The sequence below is a fragment of the Canis lupus genome, chromosome 33 (assembly GCF_048164855.1).
Source record: "Canis lupus baileyi chromosome 33, mCanLup2.hap1, whole genome shotgun sequence".
Lineage (NCBI taxonomy): Eukaryota > Metazoa > Chordata > Mammalia > Carnivora > Canidae > Canis > Canis lupus.
In genome coordinates, this window is record NC_132870.1 from 28364659 (window position 1) to 28392496 (window position 27838).

General features: G+C 37.3%; 1 protein-coding gene across 10 annotated transcripts in view; it reads left to right on the forward strand.

Moving 5' to 3' along the window:
• The first annotated feature begins 518 nt into the window (after positions 1–518).
• Positions 519–27838, forward strand: part of SGMS2 (sphingomyelin synthase 2) — a 130564-nt gene continuing 103244 nt past the window's right edge. For 6 of the 10 annotated variants that reach the window (XM_072809921.1, XM_072809919.1, XM_072809922.1 and 3 more), the window contains exon 1: positions 2779–2887. The gene's annotated coding sequence lies outside the window, so the exon portion shown is untranslated. Of the gene's footprint in view, positions 665–2764; positions 2888–13800; positions 13966–27838 lie in introns of those variants that run through there. The other 4 variants (XM_072809926.1, XM_072809928.1, XM_072809927.1 and 1 more) reach the window with 4 other exon arrangements.

A 27838-nucleotide genomic window follows, 5' to 3' on the forward strand; every position in this document is an offset into this window, starting at 1 on the left:
AATAAAATAAAATAAAATAGAATAAAATTATAACTTTCAAAAAACTATAACTGTTATATTCTACTATTTTATTAGTGAAAAATAGTAATACATGGGCTTACATTCTGTATTTCTCAATAATTTTTAACCTATGATTGCATTTGATAAACAAAAAATAACCACCAAACCCATGTATTCTTTCAATGTTATTTGGAAATTAAAATAAAACAAACTTTGTAACTAAAACCAATTTAAAGCAATGAGACAAAATGCTGTTTTGCTTTCAAACTGAACATGTCCCTCTTGCCCCTACTCCAGAATTAAATAAGAACATGCCTCTCCATCCTTGCAAAGATAACAGCTGTTCACTTTTTCTCGTTTCCTGGCTGAGGATCTTAGTGTCTCCTTATTTCAATCAATCCAATTTAATGCATTCGATACAAACTCTTTTCTGTCTGGCTTTCAATGCCTGTTCTCCTCTTTCCCTGCCCTCTACCTATGTAACCTTATTTTCCATTACATCACAAAAGGCAACTCCTGTTCATGTTGGATGGCTCTCTCAGAACCAGGCATACATACCCTAGGCCACGCCTGCTCTCATCTTTTAAGTTAAGCTATTGCCTGAATACTTGGGCCCATCTCAAGGACCTGGCCAAGGCCTTCCTGTCCTTCAAGAGGAGCAAAGGTATTTCTTTTCTTTTTTCTTTTTCTTTCTTTTTTTTTTTTTTTTTAAGATTTTATTTATTTGGGAGGGAGAGAGAGAGTGAGCAAGAGAGTCCACAGGAGTGGGGGAGGAGCAGAGGGAGAGGGAGAAGCAGGATCCCCACTGAGCAGGGAGCTTGATGCAGGACTCCATCCAAGGACTCCAGGATTACAACCTGAGCCCAAGGCAGGTGCTCAATCGACAAAGCCACCTAGGCGCCCTGAGCAAAAATATTTCTTACCACAATTCTACTATTTTATCATCTTCAAAACTTTGGTTTTTGTCATTAAAACTTATAGAAGAGGGATCCTGGGTGGCTCAGCGGTTTAGCACCTGCCTTTGGCCCAGGGCGTGATCCTGGAGTCCCAGGATTGAGCCCCGCATCGGGCTCCCTGCATGGAGCCTGCTTCTCCTTCTTCCTGTATCTCTGCTTCTCTCTCTCTCTCTCTCTCTCTCTCTCTGGGTCTCTCATGAATAAATAAATAAAATCTTCAAAAAAAAAACTTATATAAGAAAAAAACTGAATGAAAGAAACCTTTTATGACCTACTTGGGCAAAAAGAAAATTTAAACAAATGAACATTTGTCCAAATTCAAGAGACTGTGCTAAATCTATTGCATTGGTACCTACCAATAACTTTCAAAATGTGATGTGCCAGTGATTTTTTTTCAGCATTATGCCATTCTCTATGAAAGAAAGATCATCTTTTTAAAGCACCCAATCCCAACAACATGAATACACATATAATTTGTCATTGTCTATTGGAAGGGATAAATAGCAAATTAAGGCTACATTAAGATAAGCCAATAAATCTGATTAAAATTTTTTATATTTATCTTTTCTGTTAATTATTTAAAGGTTCTCATTTTTATTATATTTATTGTACAAATAACACAAGAATACCAAAGAACCAAAAAAGGGAAAAAATTATCTCTACTTTCACTCAAATGGTTTTCACTTGTTCATGTACTCTTCCATTTCTCAACCCTATTCATGTGTAATTTTACATACAAAGCATTCAACTTTTTACCCTTGGTATTGTAAACATTTTCATGTTGTAAGGCCTCCTTTGTGCTTAACATTTTAGTATTTATACTATAATCCATCTATTAATATCCATATAAGAATTCATCTATTGCAGTACCATAATTATTTGTGTCTCTATCATTAGTCATTTATAATTCTTTCCAATTTCTTCAGTAGGCTGTGAGCAAATAGGCAATCATATGCACTGACAGTACTTATCAAATTTTAAATGTGCATATCCTCTAACCTAATAAATCTACCTCGTGAAATCAATCCTTGAGAGATAATTATAAAAGTATGCAAATATAAGTATGCTACTTGCTGCGTTATCTAATGGTAAAACTAGAGATGTTCTAAAAAATCCATAATAATGTAATAGCTAAATAAATTTGGTATACCTGTATATAACATATTACATGGTGAATTAAAGATAACGAGTTAGATCTGTTTGAGTTGACTTAGGTTGACAAACGGATGAATGGTGGGGTGAAGGTGGGAAAAGAGGTTTAAATAAATAGTTGGAGGATCCCTGGGTGGCGCAGCGATTTGGCGCCTGCCTTTGGCCCAGGGCGCGATCCTGGAGACCCCGGATCGAATCCCACATTGGGCTCCCTGCATGGGGCCTGCTTCTCCCTCTGCCTATGTCTCTGCCTCTCTCTCTCTCTCTCTGTGTGTGACTATCATAAATAAATAAAAATTAAAAAAAAATAAATAAAATAAATAAATAAATAGTTGGAGCTCATTGTTGTAGGAAAAATACCAAATGTGTGTATTTATAATAAATAGATACATAGGTGTTTGCACATACATAAGAAATAGATATAGATTATTAACAAACTCTTAATAATGATTATCCTTAAGAAGTAAGATTAGGCTGAGCAGTAAGAGAAACTTTTAATTTTTCTTCATATCCTTCAATATTATTTGAATTACCACAAACGTATTACTTTTGTTATTTTTGAAAAATAAAATATAAATTATCTAAATAATACTCATTAGGGAATTGTTACTTTATTTTCATAGGTGGTTCACTCCGTCAGCTTTTTTTTTTTTTTTTTTTTTTGTTCCAGTAGGAACAGGAGACTTGGCAAAGCTGGTCAGTCCTCTATACCTAAAAATGAAGGGACCCCAATCTTCTCTGGAATTGAACTCATTTTGGATCACCAGTATGTTCATTAGGTAATGAAAATTAACTTTGTATTTTGATGTGTTTCACTCTAAGTATTAGAGAGGCTTACTTAGATCAATCCGAAAATGCTTTCAACTTTAGGGTTTCTCAATTTTGCCTTTCTTAGAAACTTTGCGGTTTTTACAAACAGGAAAAGTTTCTATCAATCCTCAAAATCATCTAGAATTGTTAATTTTAGATTTTGTTTCTTTATTCTTTCATCTTATGCAAACTGGAGTGCAACTGTACACAATCAGATTTCTGACTGAGAAAAATTTTAATTTAAATTTAGTTTAGAAAAATATGTAACAGATAAAATAAAAGTATACTGCAGGGTTTCCCAACATGAGTACTACTGACATTTTGCACTAAAATAATTCTTTGTTGTTGGGGATGTCCTTAAACTCTACCTACTAGACGCCAGTAGTGATGCCAGTTATGACAACCAAAAATATCTTTTTTTTTTTTAAAGATTTTATTTATTTATTCATGATAGTCACACAGAGAGAGAGAGAGGCAGAGACATAGGCAGAGGGAGAAGCAGGCTCCATGCAGGGAGCCCGATGTGGGATTCGATCCGGGGTCTCCAGGATCGCGCCCTGGGCCAAAGGCAGGCGCCAAACCGCTGCGCCACCCAGGGATCCCCAAAAAATATCTTTAGACATTGCCAAATGTTCCAAGTTGGGAACTGATATAATCAAGAGGATTCAGCCACCAGAAAGAATAGACTAATTCTAAATATATTGATAGAAATTATTTCCAAAGTAAAATACTAAGTGAAAAATAAAATGTCCAAAAACAGTGTGTTGAGTCTGCAGACAGTATACTGATGTAGTATGGAGCTAACTCCCTGAAGTAGAATCCCAGCTCTTCTAAACTGGCTGTGTGACCTTGGGCAAGTTACTTACCCTCTCTAATCCTCCACTTATTTATTTTTAAAAGGTACTATCATACAGCTAAATATATATCATGCACCTGGTGTGAGGATTAAAGAAATCAATTTCTGTGAAATACTTAGTACAGAGACACCTGGGTGGCGCAGCAGTTGAGCATCAGCCTTCCGCTCAGGGTGTGATTCCAGGGTCCTGGGACTGAGTCCTGCATTGGGTTCCTTGCAGGGAACTTGCTTCTCCCTTTGCCTCTGTCACTACCTCTCTTTCTATGTGTCTCTCATGAGTAAACAAAAAAACTTTAAAAAAATGAAATACTTAGAACAGTGTCTGTCATAAATGTTGTCATTTGGGATCACTATCATCACCACCTTTTGTGAAAATATATTTGTAGACTATTTCCGGAAAGATTATAAGAAAACTGTCGAGAATGGTTTTCTCTGGGCAAAGAGATCAGGAAAACATAATTTACAATGGATGCTCTTTGGGGATTTTAATTTTTTCTACTATTATTTATTCAAATATTAAAAAAATAATTTAGCTTAAAAAGGTTTTATGAACATATGTTGAACTCCTACCTTATATTTTTTTAAAAAGATAGATTGAAACTTCTGAGTAGCTAGCTATTTTATCTCTGCTACTAAAATAACCAAAATCTGCTTGTTTGTGATGACAAGGTAACATCAAAATTGTCTCTTTTTTTTTTCCCTAGGAGTATAAGAAAAAACATAGAGAATCTCCATTCATTTCCAGTTTAAAAAAATAACAATTTAATCTGACCTTATTAAACATCTTAATTTATAGTGAATCCCATGTTCACAGAAATAGGAAGGCAAAGTGGCAGATGGTTCAAAATATTGTGTAGCTTTATAATGTGATTTTTTTTTTACCTTTTTACTTACATTTGAAAGTAAGTATGTCTCACCAGCACAAATATCTGTACAAAATATCACTATAACAGTGGAGAGGCACTAGAATTGAATTTAATAAGTAAAGGCAACAATTTATCAGAACATGTAGTTCTTTCTTTCTTTCTTTCTTTCTTTCTTTCTTTCTTTCTTTCTTTCTTTTAGAGAGAAAGGGAGAGCAGGGGATTGGCAGAGGGAGAGAGAGAATCTCAAGCAGACTCTGGGCTGAGTGCAAAGCCCAGCATGGGGCTTGATCTCACAACCCCAAGATCATGACCTTGAGATCATGACCTGACCTGAAACTAAGAGTCAGATGCTCAACTGACAGAGCTACCCAGGTGCCCCAAAACACATAGTTCTAATAGTTATAGAAATGCACTTATTTGAAAATGTTTACAACTAAATGCCCATTGCAGTGAAATATGAAAAAGAATCAACTATTAAAAGATATTAAGGAGAAAACCTAGATTTCTAGTCTGGCACATAAAGAGTTTAGAAGTCATCACGTGGTCCTAACAACAAGAAGCTGAACAAGCAGAAAAATCAACAACTCCTCTTAGATTCCTCAGAGAAATGAAGTCACAGGGCAAGCCACTTCCCCTGCCCCCCTCCATATTGGAGAGATAGGCAGATACAGAGAATTACAATTTACTGGAGCAGAAACCTCCATGGGAACCAGTACTAGGATGACATGATTGTCTATGTAAAAATATGAAATAACCAACAACAACAACAAAAAAATGAGCCTGGAACTATTAAGTGATTATAGCCAAGATTGCAGCATACAAAGTTTATATACAAAAGTCAGGGGATCCCTGGGTGGCTCAGTGGTTTGGTGCCTGCCTTCGACCCAGGGCGTGATCCTAGGGTCCCGGGACCGAGTCCACGTCGGGCTCCCTGCGTGGAGCCTGCTTCTCTCTCTGCCTATGTCTCTGCCTCTCTCTCTCTCTCTCTCTCTCTCTCTCTCTCTCTGTGTGTCTCTCATGAATGAATGAATGAATAAATGAATGAATAAATAAATAAATAAATATTTTTTAAAAAGTCAACTGATCTCCTATATACCAGCAATGAACAAGTGGGTTTTAAATTTAGAACACATTACCATTTAGCACCCCAAAAATGAAATACATGAAATCAATCTTACAAAATATGTACAAGATCTATATGAGGAAAACTACAAAACTCTAATGAAAGACATCAAAGAAGAACTAAATAAATGTAGAGATATTCCACATTCATGCATAAGAAGACTCAATATTGTCAAGATGCCAATTCTTCCCAAATTGAACTATACATTCAATGCAATAGCAATCAAAAGCCTAGGAAGTTATTTTGCAGATATTGACAAACTGACTTTAAAGTTCACACAGAGGGGCAAAAGACCCAGAATAGCAAACTCAATTTTGAAAGAGAAGAACAGAGTCAGAAGACTGACACTACTTGATTTGAATACTTACTACAGAGCTACATTAATCAAAATAGTATAGTATTGGTGAAAGAATAGACAAATAAATCAACAAAATGAACAAAGAGCCTAGAAATAGACCTACATAAGTAAAGTCAATTAATCTTTGACAAAGAATCAAAGATAATCTTTTCAACAAATGGTACAACTGGCCCACATGCCAAAAAAAAAAAAAAGGAATCTAGATACTAGATATAGACACTTTTCACAAAAATTAATTAAAAATAGATCATAGACCTAAATGTAAAATACCATACTATAAAACTTAAAGATAATATAAGAGAAAACTAATTGACTTTGGGTATGGAGATGACTTTTTTTTAAAAGATTTATTTATTTATTTATTTATTTATTTATTTATTTATTTATTTGAAAGAGAAAGCACAAGTGGGGGGAGGGCTAGAGAGAAAGAGGGGGAGAGAAGCAGACTCCCCACTAAGCACAGAGCTCCATGCAGGGCTCCATGTGGGGCTCAATGCAAGGTTCAATATGGGGCTTGATGTAGTGCTTGATCAGACTCAACCCCAGAACCCTGAGAGCATGACCTGGACTGAAATCAAGAGCTGGTTGCTTAACCAATTAAGCCACCCAGGAGCCCCTAGAGATGATTTTTTAGATACAACACCAAAAGCATAATCTATAAAAGAAATGATCTATAAACTGACTTCACTAAAATTAAAATCTTGTTCTCTGTGAAAGGCAATGTAGAGAAAATGAGAAAATGGCAAGATACATACTGTAAGAAAATATATGTAAAACATACATCTGATAAAGGACTGTTATCCAAGTATACAAAGAGCTCTTTTTTCCCTCTAGAGTTATTTGGCACATTTCTATATTAAAAAAAAAATAGAAACCATTTGATACATCTAAAACACACACATACTATAACTGAAGCATCTATCTTTAGCATCTGAAATATGAGCTATTGGATAAGGCTGTAATTGTAGATAGCACGTCAATTCCCAAACTGAAAGGTTCCCTTATTTATCTCAAAATTGCCATGGGAAATGCTAGTTGTGCAATATTAGCCATCTCTCCTAGGGGAACACTCTACCAATGCCTAGACATGACATTTATCTTCACTAAACACATATCCTTTGCCAAACCTGTTTGTGAAGCAATTCATTTGGAAGGTTTAGTTGATCAATCTAGTTTGCAGCCAATACACCTTCCAGTCCTTCAGTCAAAATTTGGAGCATGTCTTCAAGCCAAATTGGATCCCATATATAAAAAAGAACTATGAGCTAAACTTTAGTAAAACAATCCATAGTAACCACATAATCAAGATGAAAGCTTCACTGCTAAGCTAGGTTAAAATTGTATCCATATAAAAGGCACAGAAAAACTTTTTTTGTTGTTTTTATAGTCAAAATAAACCAACCAAACTCTTTAATTTTCTCCCTTCTCTTCAACTAAAGAATTTCTCCACTGTGTAGTATAGTTTAATGGTTAAGACTACAGTTTCTGGAGTCAGACTGCCTACATTTGGCACTTCCACCACTTACTAACTCCACATCCCTGGCCAAGTTATTTAACTACCTCAGGGCCTCAGTCACACCTTCTGTAGAAGAGGGCAGGCAATACTACTAGTTTCATAGAGTTGTTGAGGATAAATGAGACAATATAAGTAAAATTATTGGAGTATTTTTCCATTGGCACAGAAAATTATCATTATTTGACACTATTCCTCATTTAGTTTCCCAATTGTCCGTCTAAATCTTCCAACTCAAAAAGTAAAATTACCATTAAAAGGGGATTAGAGGGATCCCTGGGTGGCGCAGCGGTTTGGCGCCTGCCTTTGGCCCAGGGCGCGATCCTGGAGGCCCGGGATCGAATCCCACGTCGGGCTTCCGGTGCATGGAGCCTGCTTCTCCCTCTGCCTGTGTCTCTGCCTCTCTCTCTCTCTCTCAGTGTGTGCCTATCATAAATAAATAAAAAATTAAAAAAAAAATTTAAAAGGGGATTAGGTCTCTCTCACAGCTTACACAATACTTGATGTGTAGCATGGACTCACTACATTTTTCTTAGAAGAAAACAGGGTGGGAAGGAAAGAAAAGAGAAAGGAAGGCGGGAGGGAGGAAGAAGAGAAAAGAGAAGAGAAGAGGAGTGAAAAAGAGGGCAGGTATGGAAGAAAGAAAAGAAAAGAAGGGAGTAAAACTGAAAATGTATAGCCAGGAGTAGAAAACCAATAATCATATGCCATGATCTCATGTTTGTGAGTAGAACTCTCCTATTAATTTCACAGGTAACTTGATTGTTCTTCCAAATCTGCTTATTTGATACTTTTGATATATATATATGTACAATCATAATGGCTTGAATACTTCATAGATATGCTTTCTGGCTAGCTTTCCAAAACTTTAAAAATATTTAGTCCATTTAGTTCACACAAAAACACTGAAAGATATGATGGAACACATAGAATAAAGCATCAATTCATGTACACAAACTAATTCAGAGTTTGGTTTTTAGACTTGTTTCCCCGAAAGCATTTCCATTGGGTAGGTATTGATCAAACAACTACATAGTTTAATTTGTTAATTAATTAATTTGTTTTTTTAAAAAGATTTTATTTATTTATTCGTGAGAGACACAGAGAGAAGGCAGAGGCACAGGCAGAGGCAGAAGCAAGCTCCCCGCAAGGAGCATGATGTGGGACTTGATCCAGAACTCCAGGATCACACCGAGAGCCAAAGGCAGACGCCCAACCACTGAGCCACCCAGGCATCCCTAATTTGTTAATTTAAAGTTTTATAATCTTAACACAAAATAATAAGATTGTTGTACTGTTTAAGATTTTTTTTTAAATTTTGGAGTTATTTGCTGGGTAGTGAAATTATAACTATACACAGCAATAAAAATAAATGACAATAATATTATAAAATGTAAGAATACCTTAAAAATTGTGCATTATCCTGTAATTTAACTAAATCCAATTAGAATGAATTTGGATGGTCTAAATGATCTAGCTTGGCCTCCTAAATTTTCCCTTAAGAATCAGTTTTTCTCTTTGTATCTGATAAACTTAGTACAAAAGTACTTGTTAATAATTTGAAGTGACTTATTTTTCATGATTTTCCAAAAATGCTAATGCCTATAGAACACATATCTTCTAAAAATATTTTTCAAATATTTTTCCAAAATGTTGTGCTCCCCTGATAGAATATTTTTATTCATTACACAAACATTTCCTTGTTTATATTCTTGTGTGGGATAGTTCTTTTTAAAACACTCTAATTATCCAAATATTTATTTTACAAGTGGGATCATAATTTTTGTGGCTGCTTCATTTGGAAAGAATACAGTGTTTTACTACAAAAGGACACTAAAAAGCCCTTTAATTCTGGTACTTCTTGCCCTGTGTCATAAAAACAGGCTAGGATTATGGAGGAAAAAAGATTAGAAGGCAGTGTTTATAATTGTAGACAAAACTATGCCCTAAATTAGCTACAAAAACTAAGTTTTTTTAAAAACATTACACTCAGAACTATGATTTTAAACCCCTTAATTTAACTATGCTTTGCCTTTGAAGACAAAAACTCCCTGAACTCTAAGTGGTTTTTAGATTTTAACTCTAGTCTCTCATTGAACCTTCAAGTCCCAAGGTCACTATTTGTTGGATTACAAGTAACATTTGTAAGAGAATCCCCTCACCATGTATGTGTACTTGCCAAGTACCATTTCTAGAGCTAATTTCTGTCCTAGTAACCAAAGTGTGAGGTCATAATACACCCAGTGGGTAGAACAAAGGCTATGAGACTTTATTGAAAGCAACCCTTTTGCTTTCAAGATCTCTATCTTAATCATGTTGAATTTTTTTTAAATATTTATTTATCTGAGGAGGACAGAGGGGGTGCAGAGGGAGAGGGAGTCTTAAGCAGACTCTGCCCACCGAGGGCATGGAGCTTCATCTTACCACCCTAAGATCATGGCCCTGAGATCACAACCTGCGCTGAAATGAAGAGTTGGACACTCAGCCAACTGCACCACCCAGGCACCCTTCTCATGTTGAATTTTTAAAGTACTAAATAAAAGTGGAAAGGAGAAGAGAGTGAAAAAAATGATTTTTTTTTCTTGGCTTCTATAAGACTGGACAAAAGCCTATGTTAAATCTTATAGGAAATCTAGGTTATTGGATATTAATGTAATGACTGCAAAAGGGGAAAAAATATAATCAGATAAACATTAAATTACAAGGGGACGCCTGAGTGACTCAGCAGTTGAGTTGTCTGCCTTCAGCTCAGTGTGATCCTGGAGTCCTGGGATTGAGTCCCATAGTGGGCTCCCAGCATGGAGCCTGCTTCTCCTCCTCTGCCTATGTCTCTGCCTCTCTCTCTCTGTGTGTGTCTCTCACGAATAAATAAAATCTTTTTAAAAAAAACTAAAAAATAAAATAAATTATGAAATGTGACCTGCATAAGTATTTCTCAGCCCCAGTACATATTAGAATCACCTGGAAAGCTTTTAAATACTATGAAATGCCTGGGCCCCCTGAGATTCTGACTAAATTGTCATATAGTGGAGGCTATGCACTGGCATTTTTCAAATCACTGAGATGGTTTTAATGTGCAAAAGGGCTGATAACACAGATCAACATCTAGCCAATTAAATACTTGGGCAGATTTTTAACCAAAGAAACTTGTTGCTTTAGCACCAATAAATACTTACAAAGAGTCTGCACATACCAGGCACTGTGTTAGGCTTGGAGAATACAAAAATGTGAAAATGAACAACTTTGAAAAATAAGAACAGGGCAGCCCTGGTGGCGCAGCGGTTTAGCGCCGCCTGCAGCCCAGGGTGTGATCCTGGAGACCCTGGATAGAGTCCCACATCAGGCTCTCTCTGTATGATGCCTGCTTCTCCTCTGCCTGTGTCTCTGCCTCTCTCTCTCTGTCTCTATGAATAAGTAAATAAAATCTTTAAAAAAAAAAAAGAAAGAAAAACATAAGAACATAAGAAGAACATAAATGGCAATAACAGCTAAGGTATTTACTAATAAGAAATGAGGATCGATGGTTCTAGGATTCAGGTCAACACTAGAAATATGAGTCGAAAGTAAGATAGCAAAAAAAGCCTCCTGTCAGGTTTACACACAATCAGGTTTTAATGAAAAATCCTGGGATACCTGGGTGGCTCAGTAGTTGAGCATCTGCCTTTGGCTCAGGTCATGATTCTGGGGTCCTTAGACCAAGTCCCACATCGGGCTCCCCACAGGGAGCCTCCTTCTTCCTCTGCCTATGTCTCTGCCTCTCTTTCTGTGTCTCTCATGAATAATTAAATAAAATTTAAAAAGAAAAATCCTGACAGTAAAAATGTCCATCATTTCACTATGAATAAGCCAAAAGACCTCCCCTAATACAAAGGAGATGGAAATCACAAATGCTGAAAAGCAAGAAAATGCAAAGAAATCAGTTCACGTTAGTGCTTTTTGGTAGAGAGAGAGGGGGCTGTTTACTTCGAACAAGTAAAGTTGGGGAAAAGTCCAACTTCCTCAGCCAGAAATTTAATATGGCTTTATTTTTCTTGATATATAAATTCTAAGGAACCATGACAATCCATGTTCAACTGTAATGGCATAAAGATACTCCAAAGTTAAGTGAAATTACCTGCAGATTATTAATAAATGAATTAAAAACCTTAATTTGATCCATAAGGGGGCACTTTCACAAAAGTTGACAGTGTGACCTTAAAAAAAACATAAACAATATCTTGGGCTTCATTTGAATACCCAAACAATGAATATCAGTGCTAGCGTGTCTGATTCCAGAGTGAGAGCTAATAATTGTGTTTCAGGAGGAAAATCTGGAGAGTACATATCACCTGTTAGAAGATATTGATTAAAAGTATATCAAGTTTTCTTCAGATTTCAAGTTAATCTCTAAGCAAAGCCACCTGTAAGAAAGCATTCTTCTTGAGAAAACTGTAGCATTTATCTTTACTCTCCTTGTACTTCATTTCCTGAGAATTGCAATGCTTTTTCAATGGTGAGTTCTCTGAAGGAGTTCTTGTCAACTGATATCTTTAGAAGAGTCCACTACTTTTATGTCAAAGATGTTTACTACCATCCCCACCACTAGTAATAATAATGTTTTTGGTAATAAGACCATCCATTGGGCCCTATTGTATACCAGGTCCTTCGTGCCTACTAAGCTTTTCCTACATTACCTCATTTCATCCTGATGATTAACTTATTTATTCATATTTTAAGAATGAGAGGACTGCAGCTACTCAAGATTTTAAAATTTGCCCAAGGCTACAGAACTAGGAAGTAGCAAAACTAAAACGCAAGTTCTCCAGTTTCCTTTCTCTTTTCCAATTTGGAAATCTAACACATTCCAATAATACATACATACTGTAGGAAAATCCTGAAATATAAAACAAAGTTGACAAGAATAAAAAGGCATAGCTGTGAAAAGGTAACTGTACAAGGATTTTCTGTGTGATTTTTTCTATCTTTTTGATGTACCTGTTCAGCAGCACCTATGATCTCAAGTACTGAGCATGGCAACCCCTCTGTGCTTCCTTCTACATGCAGTCAAAACCTGCCCTTTTGGAGATTTCCTGATCAGGCTCTGTGCCCCATACCTAATGCTTTAGATAGAAGAACACCCAAATGTACAAAAGGTATATCTCCTTTCCTACTTCCCCCATGGTTATCAGTCTTTCTGCCCCATCTCTCCCTTGTCAAAAAACAAAAACAAAACAAAACAAAAACTGGCAGAAGAAACAAAATCCAAATGACCAGACAAACCAAGAATTTCCACCAAAACACACACCAAAACACACACCAAAACAATATAACAAATCACAGGGAAACAATGTCTCATGTCTGAGTATAGAGCTAGAAGTTACCATCAACCCAGATCTCAGAGAATGAGACAGCATGCAAGCCTTAGAATTCAACAGGAATCTTATAAAGTATGCTTTAATCTCTAATGAACACACACAGACACACATACATAGCTTATAGCTGCCTCCCTAGTACCTTTCTTCTTGGGTCAATATTTCTGAAATACAAATTTCAGGAGTATAGATTATTGTGACTTCTTGAAGGGCATTTTGGAAATAGCTACAGGAATGTAAAATATAGTTAATCTATAATCAGCAGTTTTGTTTCCAGAGATCTTTTCTTTAGATCTACTGAAATTCGTACACAAAAATTATGCACAGGATAATTAGTAGTGCATGGTTTGTAATTGAGAAAAATTGGAAACCACTTACATAGCCCATCAATGGAGGGACTATTGCAGATGCTGGGGTGATAGTGGTGCCACCCTCGCTGAGTTTGATTCCAGTGGATATCTGATTTATACTGCAGGAGCTGTCTTAGCCTGAAGCACATTCGGAGTCTGCATTCTGGAACCCCTCCATTGCTACCTCAGACAGTACCACTGAGACATTTTAAGATTAGCTCTTTAATGCTGGCATAGCAAGAACAACTAAATGGAGGACTGACCAGCTACGTTGTGTCATTATTTGTTTTCTTTAAATGTTCCAAGAGTGCCATGAAATTAATCCACTTTAAAAATTTTTTTTCTATCCAATATGCTTTTCTCCCTCCAAATGACAAGGGATTCACATTTCTCTGTTTGCCTTTCAGATTCCCTTACAGTGTGACAGTGGCAGTCAGGTATCCAAGTCACATATTAAAACATCAGAGCCACCACTAGGATCCTTCCAGAGTTTCCATGGTTTTCAGAAATTGGGAGGCATATGGAAAAGAGTGAAAGTCCTTTATAGCCACTTTCCCCAAGCAGAGAGTTTCAAGCAGAGGGACAAGGATTATAATGTATGTTATACCACAAACGCAAACATTTCAGAATGTAAGCAAAACATTATCTTTTGGAAACTAATTGAATAACATCTACTGTGAATCTTTGAATGGGGTTATAGCCAGACATTGTGTGCATTTTCTAGAAGTTATCTACTAACACAACTAATTAGGGAAAGATGGGAAAGATCAAAATCAATGTCTAGACTATATATTTACTTTAAATAAATACAATTTTATTATTTTCCTATAGTAATATATATTAAACTACCACAGGAATCATGCCAAAAGTATTAATAAAAGATACAGAGTATCCAGTTTTAGATTAACACATTAACTATATGTAAATTAGATTTAAAAACAATTTGCCTAAAACAGTCCCTAAAATCTTACACCCACTATAAATTTCTATATCAAGCCATTTTGATAAGTCTTAAGAAAAACTTTAGCATAATTAAATTCACTGTTAGCACAAATTCAGAATTAGTTAAAATTTAGAATCTTAAGGTTGGAAGAGATCTTAATTAGTCTAACAATCCAACACTCTATAATATCCTTACCAGTTAGTAAGCATATATTTGTTGAGCACATACTATGTGATAATCCCATTGTAGGTAGTTTTTAGCCTATTCTGAAGAAATCTACAAAAGGAGGAACTCCTCACCTCACAAAGCAACGCATTCCTCTTTGAGAAGCTCTGACAATTAACCATAAGCTGGCAGCAATGTATCCTCGGAAACTTTTCTTAGTACTTTTGCCTCTGACTTCCCTTTTGCACATATCAATATTCTGTTTTTAGTTTCATACTGCTTGAACTACTTGGAGCATTTAACACTAATGAACACACCTTCTTTTGAATTTCTGTTCTAGTTTCATTTCTTTTCAAATTACATCTGATCCCCTGGTTATAACCTATTATATATATTGCACCCTACACTTTTCCTAGAGAACACTTATGAGAGTTTGTAAATAAATGCTTAAGAGCATGGACCTTGATGCCAAGCTGCCTGTATTCAAGTCCTGCTCTAACATACCCTAACTTATTTATACTTATTTATACTTTAGTTTCCTCACCTATAAAACAAGGGCAATAATGGTACCTACTTCATGGGTTGTTGAGTATTAAAGAAGTTAATATTTATAAAGTAGTTAGAACAATATAACTGACAAGTACTAAGCACCATTTGTTTGTAAATTAAATGGATGATTCTGTAGGTCTCTGCTAGATTGTAAATTGTGCGAGGATAAGAAATCCTGTCTACTCTGCTTACCGTGTTATCTTCACTGCCTAGTTCTGTGTCTTTTGCATCAGAGTGCTTGAACAAGTGAAGGAATAAGTGTATAAGTGAAAGAAGACTGAAACAATGTAACTGAGACAGATTTTATTGTTTCATATGGAAAGAGTACACACCCACCTAAGGCTCATCCCTATTCTAGACAATTTCCCTGGAACATTCCTTCCTTGAAAGCACTTCACTGACTGCCCTTGGTCTTTTCCTCTGACTTTCACATTTCTGATTACAGGAGCCCAGTGTTGGGAAATGCTTCTGGCCCCTTTAGTCTTGGCAACCTGCATAGATACCACTTTCTAGCATTCTGAACGGGCTCCCTGTTTGGCCTTCAGTTTTGTTCCTGACCTTGATATTGGTGTTTCCCCGAAGTCCAAGGTCCTCAGCTTGTGTGAGTTTAGGCTGACATGGGAACCCAGGTCTTCTTACTTAGGGATGTGATGCCATCTAGCCTCTAGCAATCTACAGTTCTTGGATAGGATTCTAGCAATCTGCAGTTCTTGGATAGGTTAGGAAATTTGGCAATCTACTACGCAAAGTACTTTTTATTCTCCTCTTTATTTCTCAACCAAGGATCTTTCCATTTTGGCCAGATCTAAAGGTGTGGCTCCTATTCAAGGTTTGCTTTGCATGCATTTGATAAAGTCAGCTTTGCATTTGTAACTTGACTCCGTTTTGTTCTTATTGCTGTTGTTGAGTTCTCTGTCATGTTTTAAAAGGAGTACCTTTTAGCATTTAAAAATATTTTATTTATTTATTCATGAGAGACACACAGAGAGAGGCAAAGATACAGGCAGAAGGAGAAGCAGGCTCCATGCAGGGTGCCCAATGCAGGACTCGATCCTGGGTCCCCAGGATCACACCCTGGGCTGAAGGCAGGCACTAAACCACTGAGCCACCCAGGCTGCCCTCCTTTTAGCATTTAGATCCTGCAAAACACTGGGAACATGCTAGAAATTCTTTGGCAAAAGGGAAGATTATGGGAATACAAAATCAACACCGCTATAAAATAGGTGGAAAAGATCCTCATCATCTCTATGTAAGTATAAGTAGATTCTAGTTACCCAGATACAAGTCCTTCTCTAAATCTAAGACCATAAAAGAGTTGACTAGTAGAGTTGACTCCAGATGATATGGGTTTTTTAAAAAAATTATTGAAATGTTCAAACCCTTCCAAAGACACCCACATGTGTACACACATGTACATCACATTTCAAAGTTAGTATCTCAGATTTTTATAAATGTTGACTTTGTTGTTGTTGTTGAAGATCTAGTTGATGATATTATTTGCTATTTGCCTGATGTTAGGGTAAAAGTTTAATTTTTTTTTTTTTTTATCGAAGAGACTCAACACTTCAGTGGATTAAAAATAATGAAGTCTATTTTTCTCTCCTTTAACAGTCTCACCAGATGAATTAGGGGGCAGCTGTGCTTTACATAGTTATTCAAGGATCAAATTTCCCTCCATCTTTCTAACTTACTTCATTTGCCTTTCAGATCATCACACTTACCAGGTTAACTTTTTATTTTTATTTATTTATTTATTTATTTGTTTATTTATTTATTTATTTTTGCCTCTCCTCCTCAGTTTTGGGAGGGCTAGTTCTCCCTCATCAACTCTACTTCTAAAGGTTATGGTACAGGGTTCAGTCCTTGGATTATCTTTCTTTTCTTTTCTTTTCTTTTTTTTTTTTTTAAGATTTTATTTATTTACTTGAGAGAGTGAGAGAGACCATAATCTGGGATGGGAGAGGGAGAAGCAGACTTCCCGCTGAGCAGGGAGCCCAACTCGAGGCTTGATCCTAGGACCCCAAGATTGTGACCTGAGCTGAAGGCAGCCACTTAACCCACTGAACCACCCAAGCACCCCAGATCATCTCTTTTTTTCTAAATCACTCACTCCCTGGGTGATCTTACCCAGTCTTGCAGTATTAAATATCATCTATATTGATGATTTCCAAATAAATACTCTTAGTCTATTTTGACCATATTTTTACTGGTCACTTAACACTTCAGTTGGAATCTAATGGGTACAACCTTGACATGTCCAAAACCAAGTTCCAAATATTTCCCTCCAAGTTCTCCTCTAGTCTTCCCAATCTAAATTAATGGCAATACCATTTCTCAAGTTCCTCAAGCCAAAATCTTGACTCTTCCTTTTTTCCTATCTCATACCTCATATCTAGTCCCTCAGTAAATCCTCTTGGCTCTACCTTCAACATACATCCAGAATGCAACAGCTTCTCCCTCTCCCCCTCCCCCCACCCCTGCCCTGTTGCCTTGTCTATTCCTGTGTTTGGTCTCATTTCATTTCCTATAATGGCCTAATACCTAGTCAACATTTCAAATCTCCCTTCTCTGCCTTATTTTTATCCTTAGCATTTGTTCCTAGAAAACTGTACATTGTACTTATTTACCTTTTCTTATTGTCCATCTGAGTTCAAGCTGGGATTGGGCAAAGGCAGGGATTCTGGTTTCTTGTTCACTGATATATCCTCAGCACTTAGAATGCTGCCTGCAGGGAGTGGACTCTCAGTAAATGTTAGCTGCAAGAATGAAGGATTCTTGCTTCTCCTCCATGGTCTAAAGAGGCATGTGCATGCAATTGTTTCAGGGCCTGAACCTGGAAATGGCACACATCACTACCATTTATGTTTTCTTAGGGAGGTTTATGGGCCCACCCAGAACTCTGTAGTTTAGAAAAGGATGGAAAAAAACTTGGTGAACAGCTGGTAGTCTCTACCTTACCTGTTATTTACACAACTCATTTGTATCCAGAATGACAACTAAACCTGAATTTGAAGTTCCAGAGGTAAATTACAAGCTGAAGGTAGACCAAGCTGTTCAAGAGCTTACAAACCCAAGAGTATTTAATAAACCATTGATCACTAGTTTGCTCTTTAAAGCATGGCTGAGGCAAATCCCATTTGAAAGGCTCTGCCAAGTCCCAGATTGTTACTAATTGCTTTAGACAGAAACTGCCCAGAACACACAGACTGTATTTTTAGACTTTTATTATTTTATTGCTCAAAACAACCTGCAGAAATAATATTGAAAATGAAGAGCGAAAAGAAGTGTGAGTCAAAACTCCTTAGACAGTATAATGAAAGAAACTTGTTACTGAGTTTCTGATTATCTCCTCAATTTCTAAAACTCCTGAAATAAAGCAGTGGATTAAGTTTCCTCCTTCTAATAGATTCTAGAAATCTATGAAATGACTTCCAGAGAACTAAATGATGTAGAAGTATGGGGTGTGGAAAGTCTATAATCCAAAGTCCAAGCATAGATCTTCGCAAGAAACATAATATCAGATGTTGAAATTAATCAGTAGCCTAGCAGTAACGTTACTGTGCTTTATCTAAAGTTTAAAAAGTTTTAAGCCCCTTGCAGTCTTATAAAATAACTTAATCGAAGCTAGTTCCCACAGTTAGCAGAATTTATGTTGTTTTGTGTCACAATATAAACATAATATAAACACACACACACACACACACAAAATTTGTTAATGAGGCCCTACTGTTTCAGCAAATGAAATGTATTACATATCTGAAAATGGTTCAGATGTATTACATATCTGACCATGGTTCATATCAGAAGGATTTATTATTTCCTCAACTGCAAGAATTCATGATATATTTTTTTAAGATGTATTTATTCATGATAGACAGAGAGAGAGAGAGAGAGAGAGAGAGAGAGAGAGAGGCAGAGACACAGGAGGAGGGAAAAGCAGGCTCCATGCTGGGAGCCCGACGTGGGACTTGATCCCGGGACTCCAGGATCGTGCCCTGGGCCAAAGGCAGGCGCTAAACAGCTGAGCCACCCAGGGATCCCCGAATTCATGATATTTTAAGCAGTAAGTTTTTTCCTCTGCCAAAGAATCCAAAGAAACCATTTCAAGTAAGTATCCTTTCCTCTGGTTTTCAGTGTCCCATAAAGGATATTCAAATAAAGGCAGCTAGTGGGAGGAAGGCAGGAAGATGGGGCCTTTCAGTTGTATACTTAAAACTAATATCTCGGGATCCCTGGGTGGTGCAGCGGTTTAGCGCCTGCCTTTGGCCCAGGGCGCGATCCTGGAGACCCGGGATCGAATCCCACGTCGGGCTCCCGGTGCATGGAGCCTGCTTCTCCCTCTGCCTGTGTCTCTGCCTCTCTCTCTCTCTCTCTCTCTGTGACTATCATAAATAAATAAAAAATTAAAAAAAAAAACTAATATCTCAATTGCTATAACTAAAAAAATCAGCTTCTAGATTTTTTTCTTCAAAGCCCTTTTAAGTAACTAACAGAATTTTGGATTTCATCTGCTTTACAATTTATTAACATATGTAAAACATTAACACGTAGGACCTACAAAGTAAATATTTAGTTACTATTCTAGAAGTTTCTTTTCTTAATTATGACTATCTCAGAAACTCTCAGTTTATTGAAGAAGTTATATATCTTGATGCTCTCAGCATTTACTTATTTTTATTTTTAAGGACTTCACAACTTGTTTGGAGATTATAAAGAATCCTCATACAAAGTAAGACAATACAACAAAGAAATTAAATAGTGTTTCCATTTCAATAATACTTGAATATACTTCAACTATAACACTAAACAAAGCACCAACACAAATCAGAAAAGCAGAAGGGATCTCTATGCAATGCTAAATAAAACAGTGATTAGTGATGCACCCTTTCCTTCTTTACCAGCACTTCTCAAATACTAATTAATAAATCATTAGAACAACACTTTTAGAGATCATTCCTTAAAATATTAGCATGATACCTAAATGGGTCCTTAAGTTTCCTGAAAACTATGTAAGTGCAAAGAAAAATTAATTTTTAAACAACTAAAATGTGGTACAAACTTTGGGGATCTATCACAACCTTGATAAAGCTTTGAATGGTAATCTGAATTTTACCCTCTGCCCTTAGAGCCATGTTCACAGCTGAGAAGTGCTCATTTCCCTTGCACTCTGTATGGAATTTCTGGAGTTTTAATATGGGAATTAATGGAGTTACCTGGGTTGGCTTAGCCGGTTAAGTAGCTGGCTCTTTTTTTTTTTTTTTTTTTTTTTGTAGCTGGCTCTTAATTTCAGCTCAGGTCATAATCTCAGGGTCCTGGGAAGTCTGCTTGAAGATTCTCTCTTCCTCTCCTTCTGCCCATCCCCCTGCTTGTGCTCACTGACTCTCTCTCAAATAAATAAATCTTTTAAAAAAATAAAATAAGGGATGCCTGGGTGGCTCAGCAGTTGAGCACCTGCCTTTGGCCTGGGGTGTGATCCTGGAGTCCCAGGATCGAGTCCCACATCAGGCTCCCTGCATGGAGCCTGCTTCTCCCTCTGCCTGTGTCTCTGCCTCACTCTCTCTGTATCTCTCATGGATAAATAAATAAAATCTTTTAAAAATAAATAAAATAAGATGCGACTCAATGGACAATCAAGAATTAGTAACGATGAAGCTTTTATGTCATACTGAGTCTGTATTGTTCATTGTTAAGACTGGCCTGCTATGCTTTCTAGAAGGTCAATTGCACAATCCTGTGGCATATAGGACTTGAGAAATATTGTTCAAACTTCATACTGCTTAGTTCTATGAATCCAGCCCTCATCTGCCAAGACTTTAGAACCATTTTTCTTTGTGGCCATACTTCTGGTTGTCAAGTATGTATTTATTACTTTCCCATTTCAGTTATACAAATGAGAGGAAAATGAAATGATTTTTCTACAGAGTAAGGCACATAATAAGTTAAGCATGAGTTCAGATTTATTGCCTTATTAGGACTAGAGGCCGTCAGTCATCTACTGAGCAGTGTATGGAATTCATATATATTGTGCAATCCTAGCACTTTTTTGTTCTCATTCTCAATCTTCTGAAACAATTATTCCATTGCCTCTCCAACCCATTCAGTTTCATTCTATAGCAGTCACGGTTGTCATCTTTAATACTTACTTAAAACCAAGAATTTAATATTCTTCTGACCTAATATATCTGTAAACAATAGATCATATATTTTATGTGATAGTCTATAAATAATGCTTTTAGACAACAACTTCCTTCTTAAATATTTAATGGTTGAACTCATAAAAACATACCTTGAAATGATAGCCCTTTCCTCTACTAATCCATAGGTTTTCCCTGATTCATTGGGATTGTAGGTTTTGACACATAATTATACATATGCTTCCCACACACCAAACTTAAAAGAAAGAGAAATCACTTCCCAGGTGAAATGCAAAATATGTTGAATTGCATACTTACAAAAAAAAAAATCTTATAAGGTACATGCTCCTTGGGATTATTGTGAGGATCTTAATCAAAAACAAATCCCAGCTCAGGCTTTGCAAATGTGGGCAGCACCATAGGCATTCTTTGGAGTGTTAAAGATTTGCAGCTTGGTATTTTTTGGTTACTCTTTCCTAAGAAACATACAGGAAAAAAAATTTTCAAGCTGAGGAGAAGGGTCAGTGAATGAGTTATTTAAACTCCCCTTTTATTTCTTGAGCTGATGGGTGGGAGGGAACAGCTTGCAAGGAGAGGTTCTGTTAGAGCAGGATGTTGGTTGAACAACTGTCTTCAGACTCACCTTTCAGGAGGGACCCTCTCTATTTACTGGCTCCTCCTTCTTGGAAGTTTACCCATGTGCTCGTGGCATTTAAAGTTTGTGGGAGATCAGTTAACATGAAGTATTTTCTTGCATGATTGCATAGTTTTCTCACAACCTTGATAAACCACTATCACCACCATTGATAACCTACAAAATGTGTTATGAAATGTGACCCTGTTTCTCTCACATTACATCCAAGGTGACACTATAATCCCTTAAAAAAAAAAAAAAAAAAAAACACTGCTGAGAAGCACTATCATTCAGGTCAGTAGCTGGGGTATCCCCCAATCCATTTGCCCACTGCAGGTCACTAACAACCACACTCCATCGTTAGGATAAAAATCACAAATGCTCAACATTGCCTAAGAAACCTGAATGGCATGTTCTCTGCCTACCCCCAACTTCAAGTCATACCCATGTCTGTCTCAGGCACCATGCGACAACCATTCTGGCTTTCTTATTTATTCTTCAAAAGGGCCAGACTTTCCCCACAAGATCTTTGCTGTTCTTTCTGCCCAGGATACTTTCCATCTTCCCAGCACTTATCTTCTATCCCTCACACACACAGGCACATTCTCTGTCTCTCTCTCTGTCTCTCTCTCTCTCTCTCTCCTAAGTTCAACTCCAGCCTTCAACTCTCAGCTCTCAGCTTAATGTCATTTCCTCAAAATATGTCTTTCCCCAATGCCCAAATTTAATTTAGGCTCTACTATAACATGCCTCAAAGAATCCTGTACTTCTCTTTTAAAACACATATCATGGGGCACCTAGGTGGCTCAATTGGTTAAACGTCTGGCCTTTGGCTCGGCTAGTGATCCTGGGGTCCTGGGATCAGATCTCATATCAGGCTCCCTGCTCACACTCCCACTCCCTCTGCTTGTGTGCTCTCTGTCAAGTAAATAAATAAAATTTTTTAAAAAATAAATAGAACACATATCACTTTTTGAAAGTATGTATTTTTATGACTTGGTTTTAAAGCTTTTTTTTTTTTTTTCTCAATAGGCTTATAGCAAACTCTGTCAAGGTAATCTGGGTCTCTCACCTCTGTAATTCTGGCAACTAGTATGTAGTAAACAAATAAATATCAGTTGAATTTTTTTTTTTTTTTTTTTTGCTTAGGACATGCCTTTTAATTGTCATAGAGCCAGTTCATGCTCAGAGATTGTTATCCAGCCCCAGTCATTCAACCATCCTTCAGAAGAACAACTAGCTCATTCCCTGACCGGTGCTAGCAGAACGCCAGGTACAGGTGGCCACAAAGTGCCTGTGCATGATAGTCAGAGGCTATTTGTATGCTTTCCTCTGTTCTCCACACAGATTGTATACTTTTCCCACTTTCTTCTAGACATTTTCCTCCACTAGCACAGTTAGAAGGCATTCAAGCACTCCCAGCAGCTGTTTGCATGTCTTCAAATGTTAGGTGAAGCTAAGGAATGTAATCTTTGCAGTGCCTCTACTCAAATTGTCGTATGTTATTGGCCCTGAACTCCAAGGAGACCACTTTGTAGAAGTGCCAAGTCTAATCCCTTATCCACAGAGTTCTTTGACTAGGAGAGTTTAATGAGCATGCCACTACTTTGTTGCAGGACAGCTGTTGCCTCAAGGCCTCCTTATGAGCTATGGGGAAAGCCATAGTTGAAGCATGTTCAAGCTGGCAGTGTCACTGGCGCTGAGACAAGACACATGCAACTCTATCTCACGCTCTTCTTTCCATATCATGTTATGAAGAGAATGCTGCTCAGTTATAAAGTCTCATGGAGGGAACTTTGTGGCCCTCTATAGGCAGTCATCCATGGAGATAAGCATAATCCTAGAGCCCCTGGTAATAACTCCTAGTCCTTGACAGGCACTAAGTCATATGTATACTCTCCACGGCTTGTCCCTGACCCCTGGCTGTAGCCACACCAGAGATACCCCTTAGCATTCGTAAGGCCATAGCATGACTAGTAGCAGTTACAGATAAATTATTGTTAGAAATTCTTACTCTAAGCCAGCTGACTTTACATTTCTTGGGCCATTTGTTTTAAGTGTAGTTCCCTTGCAGTTCCTAATAGGTCTTGGCTATACATAATTTATGGCTTCTATTTTTAAAGTGCTATCAGAAATCAATAAGAATATAAACACACCACTGTTATAAATGTCCACATAGCAACTGTCATCCCATGCCATGCTATTCTTTTCACAGAGATAACTAGAACAATTGATGCCCTTTTTATATCAGTTGTTTCACTCAGGTTGAGCCATAGCTGAATGAAATATGAGCTAGTGTTAAGGAAGAGCACTCTACCCTGAGATGCAGATCACTTTGTGGCATTTATTGAAGTCTTTGACTGTATTACATGTGTTTTGCAATTTAACACCAGAATGTGATAATTGCTTTATTAATGGATCACCAATATCTTCATTAAGAGATCAACCAACAGGGATCCCTGGGTGGCGCAGTGGTTTAGCGCCTGCCTTTGGCCCAGGGCGCGATCCTGGAGACCCGGGATCGAATCCCACGTCAGGCTCCCAGTGCATGGAGCCTGCTTCTCCCTCTGCCTGTGTCTCTGCCTCTCTCTCTCTCTCTCTCTCTGTGACTATCATAAATAAATAAAAATTTAAAAAAAAAAAAAAAAAAAAAAAAAAAAAAAAAAAAAAAAAAAAAGAGATCAACCAACATTTATTAAATGCCTACTATGTACCGTCAACATGTCAGGTATCAGTGTTACCTGATGAATAAGTCGTATTCCTGCCTTCAAGGTGTTTCCAATCTACTCTGTTTCCATATTTAAATTCTTCTTAAACTCTGAAATATGGGCAATAGATCTCATTCATCTCTATATTCTAAGGTTGCCACTGAGTAGCTGGCATATAATAGGTACACAATCATGCTTATTATTCAAGTTAATGAATTAACAAATAAATGAATGACTGAATTAAGACACAGAAGCTCCTGAACAAATATTTGAAGATCTAGGCTGCCAGAATCCACCAGACCAAGAAGTAATATCCATTTTTTCCTCTCTTGAGTTTAGAAAACAGAAGAGACATACTCTTTGCCACCATTCCTACCACTTGGCCCTCACCCAGCCTCCATACCTATTTTCCCATGCATACATCATTTCCCCTTGCTCTGGCATTTGTTCTATATGGACAAATTGTCTAGAATAACATAAGGACAAGGGTGTTGGGTTTAATAAATAGCTAATTAACCAGGGCTTTTTTTTAATTTAAATTCAACTTGCCAACATATAGTGTAACACCCAGTGCTCATCCCATCAAGTCACCCAAAGCCATAAAATACCTAGGAATAAACCTAACCGAAGAGGTAAAGGTTCTATACTCTAAAAACTACAGAACACTTATGAAAGAAATTGAAGAAGATGTAAAGGGATGGAAAAACATCCCATGCTCATGGATTGGAAGAATAAATATTGTGAAAATGTCTATACTATCCATAGCAATTTACACGTTCAATGCAATCCCTATCAAAATACCATGGAATTTCTTCAGAGAATTGGAACAAATAATCTTAAGATTTGTATGGAACCAGAAAAGACCCTGAATAGCCAGAGGAATGTTGAAAAAGAAAACCAAAGCTGGGGGCATCACAATGCCTGACTTCAAGCTGTATTACAAAGCTGTGATCATTAAGACAGCAAGGTACTGGCACAAAAACAGACACATAGATCAGTGGAACAGAATGGAGAACCCAGAAATGGACCATCAACTCCATAGTCAACTCATCTTTGACAAAGCAGGAAAGAATATCCACTGGAAAAAAAGACAGTCTCTTCAATAAATGGTATTGGGAAAATTGGACAGCCACATACAGAAGAATGAAACTGGACCATTCTCTTATACTATACACAAAGATAAAGTCAAAATGGTTGGGAGACCTAAATGTGAGACAAGAATCCATCAAAATACTAGAGGAGAACACAGACCAAAAACCTTTTTGAAGTTGGCCACAGCAACTTCTTGCAAAATATATTTATGTAGCCAGGGCTGCTTTCCCCTTCCATTTCCCAAAGTGAGTCACAAGGTCAGTTACCATCAGATTTTGATTTAAGATTCTTTCAATATGTGCATTTCCTTCTGTGAATTTATTAGACCCAGCCAGTGCTTCGGGGGCTCAAGAAATCAGGTGCTTTATAGGAAGTAGAATATAACACAAAAGTCAGTCAACTACTTGGATTCTAAAATCCACCATGTAAATAAACTTCGGGTTTGAATGGGGCACCAGATTAGCCTGTGTTTCTCTACTGATAATGGCGAGAGTCAAGTTATCCCACTGAGTCTGGAAAGAGCCTATGCAAGTGATCACTCAGCAGGTTGCCTGAAGATACTAAGGCGCCAGCATTGAGCACCTGGACACTTCCATGAAGAGATCCAAGAAGAAATTGGGCTTTCTTGATCAAACTGTGGGCAAAGCTATAAGTAATGATAAAGGATGTTCAACATAATGTCCCTTCTTTGAATATAAATCTTAGCCTAGACATTTTTGCTTCTGGGTATGAAGTAATCAAAATTCATAAATCACTTTACTTTGAAGACTATAATATCTATGTGGATCAGAAAAATCCTCAAAGAACTCTTTGGGAAAAATTATTTAGTCGTTCAACTTAAAAACTTACCTGCAAGGTGACAGGCAGCGAATTAGGTGAGTATAGACCAGTTCCTGTTCCAGAGGATCACACAATCAAGGGAGGGAATAATTCCAAATGTATCAAATGCTGTGGAAAAACTTAGACAAACCTCTCTCAGGGCAAAATGATAAGAGCAACATCCTCTATTTCATGCAGAAGAGGATATGTAGCTCAGTTTTTAAAAGTGCAAGTCTGAAGGCAGATTACCCTATCCTACAGCCCACCATCAGGCCTCAGGATTGAGTGAGCCAATACAGGTCAAGCACTTCATAAACATTTACCACTTGCTAGCTACTCTCCCTGGACTAAAATGCCTGACTTATTCTATTCATTTCTTTTTGAAACACTATCTGCTCCATGTGCAACTTCACTTTTTTCTCATTATTGAATAGCCATCCTCTCCCCCAAAACTTTAGTAAAAATCTAAATACATATTATTATTGTTCATTAGCTGCTAAAAGTTGTTTCTAAGACTAATGAGGATATTGTCCAAAAAAAAAAAAAAAATTTAGGCCTCAAGGAACATAGGTCCCAAGGGCAGAGCCAATTGAGGTGGCCCCAAGTGCAACACCAAGGAGTACTCAAGTCTTCCAGTGTCTAGGTAACCAGTGTTTTCTTCAATACACACGGATATATCCTTGAGCCCAGGAGAGACAAAACTGACAAATTTTAAGGCAGGACCACAAGCAGTTCCAAAATACCTATTTAATTCCAAAAGTTTTCCTTGGGCTACATTTTGAGAATAGGGCAGGGAGGGGAGGTACATTTCCCTACACCTTCACTTTCCATAGGGAGAGGGGTAAATTTCTAGCCCTAGGAAGAGAGAAAGTATTGGGAGCACAGCTGGATACTCAGGCAAGAAGAAATTATGTCTCTGATTGGTGATGTGGAGAAGAAGTTTCAGAACTTATCTTCAGTTCCATTTTCTCTATTTTAGACACCTGGTCTCAGGGTGTTGTTGGCTAAACTGTGTCCCCATAAAAAAGATAGGTCAATGTCCTAACCCCCATACCTCAGCATGTGACGTATTTGGAAATAGGGTCTAGATTACAGAGATAATCTAGTTAAAATGAGAGCCTCAGTGTAGTTCCTATCCTAACATGACCCATGTCTTTATAAAAAGGGGAAATTTAGACTCAGAGATGGACACACATAGGGGGAAGTCCACATGAAGAGAAAGGGAGAATGCTATGTGATGATGCAGGCAGAGGTAGGAATTACATTGCCACAAGCCAGGGAACATCCAGAGCTCCCAGAAACTGGAGGAAGCAAGGAAGGATTCCTCCCTATAGGTTTTAGAGGGAGTGGTCCTGACAATACCTTGATTTTAGATTTCTAGCCTCTAAAACTGTAAGATGTAGAGTTCTATTGCTCTAAGCCACCTCACTTGTGATACTTTGTTACAGTAGCCCTAGCA